At 44.4% G+C, this 16,405-nt stretch overlaps 1 pseudogene across 1 annotated transcript in view; it reads right to left on the bottom strand.

The window, feature by feature from the left end:
* Nucleotides 1–11,465: 11,465 nt before the first annotated feature.
* Nucleotides 11,466–16,405, bottom strand: part of LOC311140518 (myelin-associated glycoprotein-like) — a 42,184-nt pseudogene continuing 37,244 nt past the window's right edge. The window contains exons 3-11 of the transcript in view: nt 16,167–16,342; nt 15,596–15,861; nt 14,909–15,145; nt 14,391–14,651; nt 13,932–14,228; nt 13,532–13,631; nt 12,754–12,856; nt 12,347–12,400; nt 11,466–11,628 (exon numbers count right to left, since the gene is read on the bottom strand). The product of the transcript in view is annotated as a myelin-associated glycoprotein-like (transcript). The remainder of the gene's footprint in view (nt 11,629–12,346; nt 12,401–12,753; nt 12,857–13,531; nt 13,632–13,931; nt 14,229–14,390; nt 14,652–14,908; nt 15,146–15,595; nt 15,862–16,166; nt 16,343–16,405) is intronic.

Raw genomic sequence — 16,405 nt, 5'->3', positions numbered from 1 at the left:
CCTGGCTCTACTGCCTCGATGAATCAACCACAGCACTGGGGTCTCTCTCCTCTTTCTCCTCTTTCTGTATGGTCACTATCTCTGTCTGTGTCTACTGGTCTGGAGCACAAGATAAGTGTGAACTAAAATATTAAATGGTGTTGTGATAATAACAACTCCTTATGAGTGACTCCATATAATGTATTATAATGCCCGACATAGGCGTTAATATCTGCTCATAAATATCTTTAACCACATTCATAAATAATTATGCCTAGGCTATATAAAGCCTTATGAAGCAATGGGTTGCAATGCCCTAAATGATTAATAGAACATTACCATTACATTACGTAGTCATAATCAAGTTTTAACAGTCATTCAATGTAACGAGACAAAAATATACAATGGTTAAATAGCTTGTCTTTCGATCCATGCAGAAAAGTAGACTTAATCAGCACAGTACCTCTCTGTGTGCTTTCTCCTCCTCTTGACCAGGAGCCCTGTGTGAGACTCTAATGGGTGTGAACTGTCACTTCATGCCCCCTGTCTCTTCCTCCTCTCTCTTTCCTGGTGCTACAATCCAGGAAGTCCCTCTGTACTGTTTACCGTCCAGCCATACTGTACTGTATATAGACCATAATCAACCAACCCAGTAAACCACCATGGTTAACATTTACATTTTAGTCATTTAGGAGATGCTCTTATCCAGAGTGACTTCCAGTAGTGAGTCAATAAATGTTTTCTGTACTGGTCCCCCGTGGGAATCAAACCCACAACCCTGGCATTGCAAGCACCATGCTCTACCAACTGAGACACACACTGCAATCCCAACATACACTGCATTCCCAACACAGACTGCAATCCCAACACACACTGCAATCCCAACACACACTACAATCCCAACACACGCTGCATTCCCATTACACACTGCATTCCCAACACACACTGCAATCCCAACACATACTGCAATCCCAACACACACTGCATTCCCAACACACACTGCAATCCCAACACATACTGCAATCCCAACACACACTGCATTCCCAACACAGACTGCAATCCCAACACACACTGCAATCCCAACACATACTGCAATCCCAACACACACTACAATCCCAACACACGCTGCATTCCCATTACACACTGCATTCCCAACACACACTGCAATCCCAACACATACTGCAATCCCAACACACACTGCAATCCCAACACACACTGCAATCCCAACACACACCGCAATCCCCATGCCTTTTATATTTAGATGCAGTTTTATTATAAGAAAGATTTCTATAAGATGTCTATAAGAAAATGCATACATATTTCAAGATTGGCTGTTTGTAACATGTACATGTGTATAATATGGAGAATGCCTAGCATTGGATAGAGGTAAACTGGCAATATTCTCAATTTTTTAGAAGCCCTCTGTGGTCTTAGAAATTAAGTCATTTCCCCAATATGTAAGATCTGCTGCAAAAAGTGTACTGCCCATGTGAGTTAAAAACACATTTGCTGCCATAGTCTACAGTAAGTCACAAGTGTGCTAAATGCACTTATTATGAGTGGCTGGTAGCCAAGAGGTAAAAAGCATTGGGCCAGTAACCGGAAAGTCGCTGGTTTGAATCCCTGAGCAGCCAAAGTGGAAAAATGTGCGAGGGATGGTTAAATGCGGGAGACAAATTTTGGTTGAATGCATTCAGTTATGCAACTGACTATGTATTCCGTTTATTATCAACTTTAGAAGCTATTGGGTTGTATTCAATATTGACCAAAAGTATGTGGACACCTGCTTCTCGAACATCTCATTTCAAAATCATGGTCATTAATATGGAGTTTGTCCCCCCTTTGCTGCTATAACAGCCTCCACTCTTCTGGGAAGGCTTTCCACTAGATGTTGGAACTTTGCTTCGGATACTTGCTTCCATTCAGTTACAAGTCCATTAGTGAGGTCAGGCACTGATGTTGGGCGATTAGGCCTGACTCGCAGTCGGCGTTCCAATTCATCCCAAAGGTGTTCGATAGGGTTGAGGTCAGGGCTCTGTACTGGCCAGTCAAGTTCTTCCACAGCGATCTCGACAAACTATTTCTGTACGGACTTCGCTTTATGCACGAGGGCATTGTCATGCTGAAGACAGAAACGGCCTTCCCCAAACTGTTGCCACAAAGTTGGAAGCACAGAATCGTCTAGAATGCCATTGTATGCTGTAGGGTTAAGATTCCCATTCACTGGAACTAAGGGGCCTAGCCCGAAACATGAAAAACACCCCCAGACCATTATTCATCATCCACCAAACTTTACAGTTGGCATTATGCATTGGGGCAGGTAGCGTTCTCCTGGCATCCGCCAAACCCAGATTTGTCCATCGGACTGCCAGATGGTGAAGCGTGATTCTTCACTCCAGAGAACGCGTTTCCACTGCTCCAATGGCGGCAAGCTTTACACCACTCCAGCCGACACTTGGCATTGCGCGTGGTGATCTTAGGCTTGTGTGCGGCTGCTCGGCCATTTAAACCCATTTAATGAAGCTCCCGACGAACAGTTCTTGTGCTGGCGTTGCTTCCAGAGGCAGTTTGGAACTCGGTAGTTAGTGTTGCAACCAAGGACAGACACTTTTTTTCCGTCCATAATCTTTCACTTATTCAGACATATCAGACCCACTTTTGAAGAGTGATGATTCCTCTTTCACACCTCTTTTACATTATTTTGACTTGATAACAAGAAGCAATGATAATAATGCAACTGGTCACAGCCTGAAGTGGAAGAAATTGGTTGCAACAATGCCTGATAAAGTATCAGTAATGTGTAAACTGTCAGATGAATGTCAGTGTCATTTTGTGCAGTTAGTTGTAATGGAAGTGCATGTAGTCATAGATAAACATAATTTACCACTACTGTACATACAGAGAACTATCTGTAATTTATCTAAAAACAATATTACTGTAAAAGCCATTATGCCTTCTTAGTATTCAACTCAGTTTCCCATTACATTTGTATTGTATTTTAACCAGACCTGTTAGTGCATCTTCACAGAGTTTGACTAAAGCTCACAACACTCTGTGGGCTGTAGTTTAGTTCCTCTTCCCACTTTGAAACTGTGTTGAAGTGCTAAGGCCTTGCTATATTTGGTATGTCGGGTTTTACTTCTCCTAAATACTTACATTTAAACTCTACACCATGTTCCTTGAAATATATGTGTTGCTGCTGTAGAAAAAGTGGTGTTAAGTACAAGTCTCCTGAACAGGCCTCATGCTGCAGCAGGGGCAGTAGAGCAAACTATCTTTACAGTACCTGTTATCAGTATTTTTATAAGGGATTCTGGATATGGCTTCATTTCTGGTGGCATGAGGCTCAACCTGGTGGATACTCCTGCAAATTCCTTCCAAAGTCTCTCTTCAGCATGCCCCAAACTAGAGATACTCACACAGTTGGTACCTAAAAGCCTTGTAGAGTTATTCTAGCCATTGTAAGTCATAGCTCCATCGAACACCTTTGGGATGAATTGGACCGCCGACTGCGAACCAGGCCTAATCGCCCAACATCAGTGCCCGACCTCACAAAATGCTCTTGTGGCTGAATGACAGCAAGTGCCTGCAGCAATGCTCCAACATCTAGTGGAAAGCTTTCCCAGAAGTGGAGGCTGTTGTGGAGGCTGTTCTAGCAGCAAAGGGGGGACCAACTCCATATAAATGCCCATGATTATGGAATGAGATGTTCGACGAGCAGGTGTCCACTTACTTTTGGTAATGCAGTGTATGTCAGTTACCACATTTCCATCCACAATTTTTATTTTAGTAAAGTGATGGAAACAGAAAGTTTCTATACCATTTTTTAAATGCAGACAGATCATTTGTTGGGGAAATGCCTTTATTGCAAATATTTTAAAAACCACCATCATATCGAAGTATAAACTTGGAGTCAAGCAATAATATGGTGTGTGGTCCTCCACTATAACTCGGGAAACTATGCAGTTTATTAGGCTTAAAACTAAATAAATTATTAACTTCACAGGGTGGTGAAAGTGCATGGTTATTTTGATGCTACTTTGAAATAAATATTGAGGGTCTGATTCTGGTGACATGATCGATGCTTGACAAATAAAAACATTCTCACTCTTATCCATAATAATCTCATCATGTAGACTAGCCTACCAGCACAACTTACCCGCACGGTATCTGCGAGGTGTTGGCTAGAGCGCACGTGCCAAGACCAGAGTAGGCATGTTTTGCTATTTAATGCAACAGTTTTTGTGACAAAACTATCGCTATTAGGTACATGACAACTTAAGTGAAAAAGTACATTTTGTGTGCACTACGCCATCAAGCAATGATTATATCTGCAACAAGTCAGTTTGGTGGAAACCTGCACATTTCATTCCGCATGAAAATCTGTCGCCAATTGGATGGAAACCTAGCTAGTGGGGTAAAGAGTAGAGCTAAAGTAGAATAGTGTTGGATAAATTAAACAAAGTGTTTTCGTACCAATTAATTAGTATCACTTCCCATAGATATCCCTGGGTCAGAGAAGAGGGATGTTGCAGTCTTTCTCTGGATAATCGTTGGTCTGTCCCTCAGCCTTAATGTGGCCCTCCTTGTCTATCTGACCAGTCCTTGTAAATGGTAAGACAACATGACAACCCCACAGTTGAACACATCTGGACATTTGGCATAAGGTCAGGAGGCATAACATTCTTATCATTGTTATATTTAGCTTTTTTTTTATCAATACATTATGCAAGGTAGGACTGTCTGAGAGAGGTAAATCATAATCAAGAAAACTTTTTAGCTCTGTTTGGCAAACTTAAGGTTGAAACCAAAGACCGTAGCCTTGCGGTTAGAGAGGCGAGCCAGCAACCGGATGGTTGCCAGTTTGAATTCCAGGTCCGATGGGAAATGTCTGGTGAGAAGTGAGCTGGCAACCGGAGGGTTGCTGATATCAAATCCTTGATGCCATTGACTGCCATTGTGCCCTTGAGCAACCCCCCACAACAACAGCTCCAGTGGCAGGTTAGTTTCTTTCGTCATTCATTTTGTTCTGGAAGCAGCTCTGCAGAGTGGTCACTAGCTGACATAGCCAAAAGACATAACATCTGATTTTAACCGAATTAACCCTAACCTTGCCTAACCCCAACCTTAAAATTAAGACCAAAAATATTTGCAGCTGACCCATCTAGCGGAATTCGCTCCGTTCTGCTTCCAGGGCAAGATTCATGACAATGAACGTCAACCTGCCGCACAGTTTGGCAGCCCCCCCACACCTCTCCCGAATGTTTATGCATGTATGTGTGTCTTTCGGAGGGGTTGGGTTAAAAGCGGAAGTCAAATTTCAGTTGGACCTTGTGTGCAATTGACCAATAAAGTTATCTTAATCTTAAAAAACATGTTACAATTTACTGTACAGTAGATGCTTCCTTTATGTTACTATTTTCAGAACTGCACAAATTGGCTCTAAAATCATCTCAGATAACAATGTTTTTGTGACTTAAATAGCAAAAAGGGTGAAAAGAAGAGAGTTACTGTCACGGTTTTCTAAGCCAGAACCCAGAAGCAGACCAGGACAAGGTGAGTTGAACGAAGGTGAGTATTTATTCACCATACTCTGGAACACTGCTGGAGCATTGGTCAGTCCAAACGGCATCACCTGATACTCGAAGTGACCCATCGGTGTATTGAAACCCGTCAACCACTCGTCCCCCTCTCTGATCTGGACCAGATGATATGCATTGCGTAGGTCCAGCTTGGTGAACACAGTAGCACCCTGTAAGGAGTCGAAAGCAGAGCTCATCAAGGGCAGGGGATACTTGTTCTTGACCGTGATATCATTCAACCCCCGATAATCAATACACGGTCGAAGAGAGCCATCCTTCTTACCCACAAAGTAGAATCCTGCCCCCAGGGGTGATGACGAGGGACGAATGAGACCAGCCGCTAGGGACTCCTTGATGTAGGTCTCCAAAGCTTCACGTTCAGGTCGGGAGATGCTGTTTAACCGTCCCTTGGGCTAGGCAGCCCCAGGGAACAGGTTTATGGCACAATCATATGGTCAGTGGGGAGGGAGTGACAGAGCCCTCTGCTTACTGAACACTTCCCCCAACTCGTGATATGTTTCGGGAACCAGGGACAAATCTGGGGGGTTAGCCTCAATGACCTGACTGGGAACAGGCAGTCTTGAGGCAGTTAGCATGACAATCAATGCTCCAACTAGTTACCTTGCCAGTCACCCAATCGAACGTGGGATTATGTTCTTTCAGCCAGGGGTATCCAAGGACCAGAGGAACATGGGAAGAAGGCAGAATGAAGAATGAGATAACCTCAGAATGATTCCCTGACAACAGCATCTTAACCGGTTCAGTCCTCATCGTGATACGTGCCAGACTACTGCCGTTCAGAGTGGTAGCTTCAATGGCTTCCGGTAATCGCTCCTTGGAAAGCCCCAGCTGTTCCACCACGTCGGCATCAATAAAGCTTCCATCGGCACCTGAATCGACGAAAGCGTTAATATCGCTAAACTCTGATTCCTGTTCATGAGGGTAGCCGGGAAACGGGGTCTGACAGGGGTATTGAGAGGTTGAAACTGGCTCGCTAAAAGTCCTCCCAACTTTAGCGAGCCGAGCAGTTTGACGGCCGCTGGGAACAAGTGGAGATGTAATGTCCCGAACTACCACAGTAGAGGCAGCGGTTGGTCTTACGTCTATGTTGGCGCTCCTCCTTGGTTAACCCGTGCCGCCCCACTTGCATGGGTTCAGAATCTGGAGGCAGGACCTCTCCACTAATCCTGAGTGGTGGACAATGATCGACGCATTCTGGTCCACCTCCTGATCCGACTGGAAACTGAGAAGCTGATTGATTGGACGGGCCCCATTGCTTCTCCCTCCTTCTCTCTCGAACTCTGTTATCCACCCGAATAGACAAGGCTACCAAATAGTCCAGGTCACTAGGCTCCGGATAGGAGATCAACTCATCCTTGAGTTGCTCCCACAGCCCCTGGTAAAAGACCGCTTGCAGTGACTCCTCATTCCACCCACTCTCCACAGCCAATGTCCTGAATTCATTAACGATGTCGGCAACACTGCGAGTTCCTTGGCGAAGAGAAAACAGGTGCTTAGCTGCGTCCTTACCTCGGACTGGATGGTCAAACAGCTTCCTCATCTCTGCCGTGAACTCCTGGTATGAAGCCATGCAGGTGTCCTGTCGTTCCCATACGGCTGAAGCCCACTCCAGAGCTCTACCACGCAGCAATTCAATGACAAAGGCTATCCTAGCCTTGTCTGTGGCATAAGAGTAGATCGAACACTAATCCACACTGCATAAGAAAAGAACGGCATCCCAATTCCCCCTCATATTTATCAGGCGTCGGAACCTTGGGCTCACGGAAGGGCACAGCTCCAGAAGCAGCAGGCGAGATGGGTGAAACCGGTGGTGGATTCTCCACCGGCAAACTGAGCTGAGCCTGGATCTTCGTCAGACTGGTAGAAAAGTTCCGAACTGACAACGCTATCTCCTGTAGCGCCGTGCTATGTTGTCCCAACATCTTCTCCTGATGGGTAATGGCATGGCGAACAGAGTCCAGGTCCGCTGGGTTCATTTCTGGCCGGATCGTTCTGTCACGGTTTTCTAAGCCAGAACCCAGAAGCAGACCAGGACAAGGTGAGTTGAACGAAGGTGAGTATTTATTAACAGATTCAAAAAACGATGCAGAATAATCCAGGGGACAGAGCGGGCGGCGGAGATGAGTTGGTGGAGGTGCAGTGGCAGATCCAATAATGGCTCGGCAGCCGCCGACAACCAGGCAGGGGTTGGGTGAAGGTTCCGGGAGAATGACTGTAGATAGAAACAAACGGAGGTAAGTACACGGCAAGCCAACAAGGTGCAAAACAACAAAACTAACGCTAGTAACTCAGAGGCTGATACGCTGACAAACATACTGTTCATGGCTAACGATCCGGCAGGGAATGGATGTCAGGTCAGAGCTTATGAAGGGTGATGATCAGGACCAGGTGTGCAGATAGCTGATGAGATGCAGGTGCGGGTAATCGGGAGATCTCCCGCCTAGCAACGTCGCCCGGCAACCAGGCAGGGAGCGTTCAAGAACCTTCAGGAAACAGGAGATTCAGAGCAGAAAAACGGCAACACAGGCAGTAACCGACTCAGGACGCAGGGTTCATGACAGCTACAGAAGAGGATAGTACCTACATCTCATTGGACAAGGCAGACGTGTCTCCCGAATATGACATCATCTCCCCGAATCCCCAATGATCCTCTGCATGTGTTTTAGCCTTTCGTTCAGAGGCTTGATTTTGCTCTTTTATTTCAATGTAAATTATTTTCTATTACTATACGTTTTGTTTTAGTGTGAGCGCTGAAAGCATTTTTATATGAATTAATGTAAACCTTTTTTGGGATGAATTTCTCAGGCTTTTATGCAACAAAAAAAAGCTACATTATAACCGAATGATGTTGTATTTTATGTAAAGGCACTTAAGGAAGCTACGAGTTTTTGTTATCTTCCTCATGTTCAACTATGTTAATCAAAATGTCATGTATATAATCAAGGTATTACGTTTGCAAATTTTATCAAGTGAAATGGTTTAAAAAAAGCTTTGTGTGATGTATCTACTGCAAACAATGAGGGGTGGTGTGGGAGGAATAACTATTACATACTGTATCAATAAAGAAATACTAATACATGGAGATATTCAATGTATTCAGGGTGTATTTTCCTTACTGTTTTGGGTATGAGAGTACAGATAAAATATATAGATAACAAACTGAGCTGGTCAAATTATCTGTTGTTTACTTTATTAATTTTTGTTTGGAACCAAAGAAAGATGGCTTTGCTTGAGGCGGGATAGACTTGTAAAATAAAAGAGAGTGATCAAACATCATCATAGAGCTCTTATTATCATTAAGTAATAACAGTGCTAATTTGCAGAAAGATTGCAGAATTCTGATCGGAATTATTGTGTCAAAGATCACAATACTAATAATGAATACCACAAAGTAAAGAAAGTACAAATCTGCTTTACAACACAGTATGTGACAAACAAATTAGATAAACATAAACAACGCTTCTCCATTTTGTTTCCAGGTTTAGAAATAAATAACCCCCCATGAGGCGTTCAAGAGAACTGATTACAGTAAGTGTTACTAACCGGATGTGCATATTGGCATGTCTCAATGTTAGTTAACACATCTTGAACGCTCTGCCATTAGGTCTAGTGACTTAACCATGTCAGAACAACTACATAAAATATGTTATTAACAGTCATGACAGTTGACATAAGCTTGACAGCTGACTTGACACTGTCATGGCACAAATCTTTGCTTAAGTCAGCTTATTGGCTTAGCATACAGGAAGCCAACTAATTTACATAAATAACCGTTTGTGTCATGACAGTGTAAAGTGTTGTCAGTATTTTGACATCAGTTTTCATGACCAAAAATGACATGTGTTATGTTATGACAGCGTTGTGTCACCCTTATGACAGAGAAGTCAAGTGTTCCCGAACCTGTATCCGACTTGCCTGTGTAAACCATTTTTGTAATACTGAGCATGTACATACCGTAGTGTATTTACACATATGGCTGACAGCATAATAGTCATGCAAGATATTTATTTACATAATGTATATGATATGACAACTTTTGATACAAGATTATTAATGTTTGTAAACTCCTGAGCTGCATGTGGGAGAGAGGACAAGGACACACCATGTGTTATAGAGGTCACTGGTGAGTGACAGAAGGTCTGCGTGCCAAGATAGATTGGGGGCCACTTGTGATAATCTTAGAAGGAGTACGTGATGGAATGGCCTAGCTAGGGTGCCACACGATACCATGTATGGGGATACTATTGTAGGAGATGAGTGACACTCAATGATGGTTGGCAGATGATGGACAGAAGAACTAAGAGATTTTCTATGGAATTCATTCGGATGACAAGGGGGCTACGCCCGTACCGCCTGTCACATGAATCCAGTACTGTAACCATTAAATAATGACTGAAAAAACTCTCCATCTGAATGATCGAATACTTTCTTGCATCCTGAACTTCTCGATACCAGAAACTCATCGTAATAGTATACTAGTATCCTTTTACGCATCCATATGCAGCTTATTAATATTGTATTAACAGTCATTGTAATCTAGTTATGCCATTAGTGAGCTTTGAGCTCTTTCAGCACTGTTTACATACACATTTTGGCCTGCTGTGCGAGTGCTACAGTGGAGTCATGTATGCCAGATTGATCCAAAAATGGATTCTAACCAATTGGTTCCCATTTAAGGATAAGTTAACACTTACCCTTAGCAAAACAGAGAAATCGTCCAAAAATACTAGTAATTAAATCATTGGCAACGGCATTAATAGAACATTCTGTGTTACCCCGGCACATTTCCCCAAGAGCAAACGACAACGTAATCAGTGCTTGTAATGCACAAGAACAAAATAAATCAGGCCACCTCTTGCACGAACAGAACCGTGTGTTTAATGCTCAACAAACCTCTAAGAGTATCCATCTTCTCTCTATATATAAAATCAAATAAATTATTCGTTTCTCATCATCATCAAAAGCTACTAAGTCACATCACACATCACTATTGAACTATATGTGGGAACAGAATATGTGAGATGATGACTGGCTTCAACTGGATATGTACAAGGCATAACGTTTGTTGGACACTGGTCAGTGTTGACAACCACTGAATCAGGAAGAGAGAGGAGATCCCTAGTTTCCTCCAGATCCAGGGTCAGAAATAGAGATAAGAAAAGAAAAGCACAAAACACCCCCTTTCCCTGACACTTCGACTGGCAGCGGACACAGTGGAGAAGGACTATAATGGACAGATCTAGAACAGGAGCAGGAACAAGCTAGCCTGGTATCCAAACTGATTGTGCTGCGTTTCACAGGAAAAAACTAGTATGCACAGCGTTCAATCTGGTTTAACGAAGCTAGCTTTGAGTATGATATAGGGTGACATACAGTACGGGAGCCCCAGAAAATGTGTTACTGTGTCCCAAGCTTGATAGCAATGCCAACAATTAATGGTGTAGAGATGGAAATAGCAACATTGAATGTAGATGATACAGTACAGTACAGTAGCTAACACATTGTACCTGTTGTGAGTGAATTACGAGGCTATAAACAGTAGAGTAAGAGCTGGAAGACCGACAGCTGCTGATAATACAAAGAGCTTTTTACATTGTCCACTGGGCCGTGTTCCGACCCTGCAAGTAGCTACCAGCAGTCCTGGGTGGCGAGATGTGATTGGGGCTCCCCCTGGAGGCCGGGGCGTTGACTAACGGGGACGTCAATTCAGATGAGTCAGGGGGAGACGATGGGGAATCTTGGTGTGATGGTGAAGGGTGGTGATGGTGTCCACGGGGGAGGGGGGAAGACGTTTGAAGAGGAGGCGAATGACGTGAGGAGGGGGGCGACAACATGGCTGCCACTGTGTCCCGCGGTGACGAGGGGTCAGGGAAGGATCGCGATTCATTTGGATTTGATCTCGGTGTAGTCGCTGCCGTCATCCCCCCCCCCTGTGGCCGCCCCATCCCTGGAGAGCCCACCCCAGAAACTCCAGGGCGACGAATTTCAGATCTTGCCTCTCAAGGTCTGCCATAGAGCACACAAGTTGATAATGCCCGTCTTCTCCCTGTTGAAGGTACGGAAAGAGAGAAGGCCCATTCAGAATCAGAGGTTATACCAGCACAGTGCCACCAATGCCATTGACATCTCAAAACATAGATCGTATAAAGGGATAACATGACAGACATTGAGAGAGGAGATAGGAGGGTTAGTTGTTATTGGTGAGCAGAGGTGTAAGACAAGGAGATTGAGGTGGTTTAACATATCCTGTTAGTATTGAGGCAGCCATGCAACAGCAGTCATAGAAATCAAAGGCAATACAGCACATGGAAGCGGATCTCAGACAGCAGACTACTGTGGGCCAGATCTGGTTGTTTGGTGACACATACAGTATGGCTCAGTTCTGGCACCACAATGCGTCGTATGGCCCAGATCTGGTCCGAATGTAGGAGATTCGAACTGGGGGAGGGTTGGTACTTTGCTTATGGCCCATCTCTGTCTTGAGTTATGTGGCACTAACAACTTCCCATAGTTACTGGGCAACTTTAGGTCTGAATGTGGACCACATCAACCTTGCCAGACAAGGTCTGGACATTTCATGTTAAGGATCCAGTTCAGGACCGTAACACCAAGTGGTTAACTGGGCCAAATGGTAAGTCTTAATATTGTAGATTAGGGCAGAATTTGGGCCATCATATAATTTTGATATCTGGGATGAGTGAGGGATGCTGTCTACCACTGAGAACTGGAGTTGGGATTGGAGTGGGGTTGTTTAGGAACCTTACCGTACTCTCCTCTAGAATGGAGGTAAACTTTGAGCCCAGAAGCTCTGTCTTAAGCTGTGCAAGAGTTAGGGAAGAGAAACAGAGACAGAAGAACGCAGAGAAGCGATGAAGTAGAAAACAGTGGTTTGGAAAGGCTATGGTCGCAGCTACTCCAGTGGTACTGTGATAGATAGCTATAGTGGTACTGGGACTCTCAGGCTAGGTCAGTAGTTGGCTGGGGAAGTTTACATTTTCTCTTTAACAGAAGAGGACATATAGGTTTTTGATCATTTATCAAAAAACTGACATGAATTGAACGGGTATAGTATAGTATCAGCATCAGCAACGGGTCAGCTATCATTCTCCCGTCTAAGACAGATCTGAGAATGGTCATTATCATCATTATCATCATCATCAACATGTCTCACCACTTTCTTCCTCAAACATTGTTTGTCCTTCTTGACTGTGCTGTAGTACAACACTGGGTTCTCCAGTTTAGACAGCAGGACCTGCCCAGTGTTGCCATTCGCTCTGGGGGGTGGAGTCACAAGATCAGACTCGGTCTCATGGCCACTAACTAACTAACTCAGGACGACACTCCAAGCCTGGGCATCCATTTTAAAACAAGGGCCTGTTTCTCAACGTAGTTAATAATCTCCAGGCCTGTGGTTCACGGTTGTGGGTGACATTCAAGGTTGTGGTTATTGTTTCATGGGTTTAGTTGCGGTTGAGCTGACACCGTCTCTTGGAGCAACATTCTGTAAAAGCTTTTGTCAGAATGTGATGTATTGCTATAATGCTGAAGCACCTTAGTTAAGTAGGCTACCGTGGCTGTATTGTTAGTATAGCATGTCAAGGATACAAAGCAGTATCAAAGCAGGGAAAAGAGCCTGCAAACTATAGGCTACGGTTAGTCTGGCTTGCTAACACCACTCCACCAGGCAGCCATTTTGGATCTCCGTCTCAGAGGATTTCAGAAAGGGGACTAATGACGGCAAATTAATTGAACTCGCTCTGGCATTAGCATAACTTATGACCATGATTCTCACATCCGTCCATCGATCAATCATTCACTCATGAATACACAGAGGTGTTTTAGAATGGATGGCTAGGCTGAAGTCTTTCCTTATCGTCAATTCAAACAGGAAATGACTACCTGTAACTCGCATCGAACCCTGTCACAGTTAGTGAAGGGTGGATACTCACTTCTTGTTGTTATGGCCCACATATCTCACTGCTGCGATGATCAAGGCGATGACAGCCACTCCACCGATGGTGCCAATGAACACTGCCATCAGGTACTTCTCTAACATCGGACAAGAACATTATATTGAAGATAGTGAAGAAACAGAAAATACTGTTTCGCTAGGTCATGGTACTAAAATATAACTTATTTACATTCAAGATAATGCCATTACCATATCAAGCCAATGGGGTATCCAGTTTGTGGTCTTACTTATACAGTCAATCTAGATATCATATAAAGGTACTACACTTCTCATTTCAGTTCAGTCTCTCATGTATGCTCGGCTATACAATGTTTAGCATTTTAATGGTATGCTATTTGTTTCTTTGTTTAACCATAAACCTGAACTTGTGTACTTACTCTCCTGATGCAACTCCAGATGAAAGCTCTCCGACCCGTACATGTTGCTGCAGTACACATTGACGGCGCTGTTGCCCAGGCGCTCACCCTTCTCCCGTAGCTTGATCATGCCCGTGGACGTGTGGCCGTCCGTGTGCTTGTGGTAGATGTAGTGGCCTTCCGTGTCGTTGATGGTGATGTTCTGGTCGGGGAGGTAGAACTCGATGGTGGGCTCAGCGTTGCCTGTAGCCATGCAAACACACTGGACTCCCTCCCTCACCACTGTGCACTTGGACTCTTCCAGAAAGACAGGGGCGTCTGAAGAGAGGGTGGAGGTAGGGGTATGACTGATATGTAGAGTGGGATAGGATGGTGTAGTGTGGTGTAGCGTAGTGTGGTACAATACGATATGATATGATACCATCCCATATGATATGATACGATATGATACAACATTACATGATTTGAAGACCCACTCACATTCCACAGTGATGTTGAGGGAGCTGCTGGCTCGTCCGTGTTCGTTCTCTGCCAGGCAGCGGTACTGTCCGTCTCCCTGAGGGGTAAGCTCCAGGAGCTCCAGCACAGACACCTCCTCAGCCGTGATGGTGCCCACCAGCTCCCCGTCCTTCAGCCAGGTGAGGGAGGGCGCAGGATTGCCTTGGGTGCTACATTTCAGGGAGATGGAGGAACCTTCCAAAATGGTCAGGGAGCTGTTTATCACTGGCTCACTGGGAGGGTCTGCAGGGAGGACATAGAAGGGATAAAATGTAGAGCGATATGAGGAGAATGAAAGGAGATGAACAAAGGAGCAAGTTAAAGAGGATAAATCATACTGTGTATAAACAAGAGCAAGAAGCTATGGGCCTGGTTTATCACATAACTAAAAAGTCATTATATATGTCGCTCGTCACTACTTATAAGAAATATGTCACCGCAAGTCACAGAAATTAAAATGTCAGCTTGGTTGACATATAACTACAATGGTTAAATGTAACTATTTTTCATGACGCTGTTGCCGTTATGCCCCACGCAGGTGTAGATGCCATCCTGAGCGGGGGTTAAGTCTTCCAGGGAGAGCGAGGCATTGGAGGCCGTGTCCCACAGCAGCTCCTGGTCCCCAAACAGCCAGGAGATCCTGGGAGGAGGGTTACTGTCCACCTCACAGTGCAGGGTCACAGAGCTGCCCTCCATCACCTCCGTGGATACGTTCACCCTCACCGAGCGAGGGGCATCTGGGGTGAGAGGAAGGGGAAGGTGGGGTTAGACTTGTAAAAGTGACAAGTGTATAACCTGGTTAAACCAGACCCAATGCTGCACTCATCATTTTCTCAAAGAAAAACAAAGGTGAAATGTAGAAAAACAGGTTTGGATGCCAGACTAACATACCCTATGCATGTCATAATCATGCAATATATTGCTAAATCAAGCTGCTATCCTTCTACTGTAGATGGAGAATAATGGATGACTGTAGATATTGACAATGGTTCTACAATGTGTGCATCATAAATATATGTAACACTGCTACTATTACATTTGGTGTAGTAGTCAGGATTAGTTATTCTATAGTTATATAATCCCCACATTACATAATGTGTCCCCTGTTGTGTCCAAATGACACACTTCTCACAGAATTTTAGGATTCAACCTACAGGTTCGTTGAAAACGGTCAGTTGGTCATTTACACTTGACGTCCAGAGAGATGAGTCTCTCGTAGACCAGGGTGGTGTTGGGGTAGTAGACCCCCTGGGGGTGAAGGTGAGCGGGCTGGTCAGTACGGTTGTGTTGCTCTCTTCCACGAAGTCTGAGGTATTCTCGGGTTCAGGCAGGTAGTCTGTGTACATCCATTGGATCTCTGGGCTATTCTCTGGACATTTGTGTGTATTATAGCACGTCAACTCCAGTTTCTCGTAAGCGACTATCTCCTCAGGGATGTCAATGCTGGGCTGGTCTGGGGGACAGAGAGGACATAAGTGAACGAGTTAAAATTCACCAATTCACAATATTTACCTATTCTCATTAAAACTATAATAATTATAATCACAGCTAGGTCAATCCTAGCCTGGTCCCAGATCTATTTGTGCTTGCCAACTCCTATTGTCATTGTCAGGCCATGTAATGCCAATCAGTGTCCACAGCAGTTGGCAAGACATCACAACAGATATTGTACCAGGCTATGGATATCCAGCCCATAAATGTGACACCTACGATTGTAAACTATCGTAAACATTGTTTTGTTTTTTTAAACAGGCTTACCCAGCACCTTGAGCTCAGAGAAGTCTGGGTAGGTGTAGATGTTGGCACGTGTCCAGGTCGGCACGGAAGTAGTACCTCCCTGAGTGCTCTGTACCTATATTACTGATGAGCAGGGTGCAGTTCCTCTGGTGCAGGTCCCCTATGAGCTTGGTACGCCCTTTGTAACTTTCATGCACAATGTCTTGAACACCACAGGTGTGAAGAGCACCACAGGTGGGTATGGCTGGCCAAAGTACCAG

Source organism: Coregonus lavaretus (genome assembly GCF_964263955.1).
Source record: "Coregonus lavaretus genome assembly, chromosome: 13".
Classification (NCBI taxonomy): Eukaryota; Metazoa; Chordata; class Actinopteri; order Salmoniformes; family Salmonidae; genus Coregonus; species Coregonus lavaretus.
This window is presented reverse-complemented; position numbering and strand designations above follow the sequence as displayed.